Source organism: Limulus polyphemus, unplaced genomic scaffold (assembly GCF_000517525.1).
Source record: "Limulus polyphemus unplaced genomic scaffold, Limulus_polyphemus-2.1.2 Scaffold762, whole genome shotgun sequence".
Lineage (NCBI taxonomy): Eukaryota > Metazoa > Arthropoda > Merostomata > Xiphosura > Limulidae > Limulus > Limulus polyphemus.
The window spans coordinates 245,057-246,233 of record NW_013666372.1 but is presented as its reverse complement, the minus strand read 5'-3'; the positions used below and the strand labels follow the sequence as shown (position 1 = coordinate 246,233).

At 26.6% G+C, this 1,177-nt stretch overlaps 1 protein-coding gene across 8 annotated transcripts in view; it reads left to right on the top strand.

Annotated features, from left to right (window-relative positions):
* Positions 1 to 1,177, top strand: part of LOC106460389 (phosphoribosylformylglycinamidine synthase-like) — a 122,173-nt gene that overhangs the window by 100,481 nt on the left and 20,515 nt on the right. The window lies entirely within an intron of this gene.

The window sequence follows — 1,177 nt, the reverse complement described above, 5'->3', positions numbered from 1 at the left end:
AAAAATCTCAAATTTTCTTTGTGTAATCCCTAAAACCTCGTAAGTGCATTTCAAACGTTTTTTTTTTTTCAGTAAAAGTTTATAGTTTATGTGTTAATTTCTCTACCCTATCTCAAAAGAGGGTCGATCAATTCGACTGACCTCATAACCACCAAAAAATAGACCTAAATTAACTTTTTTTTTTCTTTCTAGAGTGACTTCAAATTGTAACATGAAACTACATTCATTTATCTTAAGTAGCTTTAAGTTCGTAACATTATACATCTATTTATAATTAAATTTTATTGTTTTATTGCCTTTTGAACCATGTCTAACTACTATCTGTGGCATTATAAGTTGTAAATCACTCAGGGAACATGCAGCTCATACTATGCTATCGAATTACATTAACCATGAGCTGCTCTTGTGTATGCCTCGTGAACCATTTTAATTATATTATCATAACTTATTTTACCTAATCTAATCTTAAATTACTTAAAAAGATCTGTATGTTTAGATTTTACATACTTTTATAATAATAAATATAGAACGAATATGAAATATTTATAATATTTATATTTAATAATCTAATAATTATATTTAATAATTTATATTTAAATATTTATATTTAAAATAGAAATAAAGTACTTACCCAGTCTTCTTTTTTTCTTGCTCTTGGGTTTTCGAAGAGAGTTAACCATAATTTTTCATACTGTAGATAGTAATACACTTAATATTTTTATTTAATTAAATAATGCACTAAAGAATATAGACTAATAACATGCAAAAAGCACACAAATTCACTTACCTCTCAAAATTTTCTTGGCTTTCTAACTATGTGACAAGAGCCATTACAAATTCATTCAAGCTGGTTGTTAACTTTCCCACAGGAACGAATCTTGTACTGTGAGTGAAATTGATGCTTTCCTGTTCAGAATACAATGTTATACAATACATCATTTGATAGATGAAAACCTTGACTTTCTACTGCTTATAGGTAATATATAATGAAATGTAAGAGAGAACTATCAACAAATTCTGAAAGAGAGGATGTGGCAGAAGGGTCTGATTTTGTATTTGATAGCTCTGTAACCAAACATAATTAGAAGGCTAGTAAAAATTATGGTTTAGTCTGTAGCAAATAACGTATTTTATAAGTAGAAGTTAATTTATTAGTTTTAATTTTACTTAATATTTA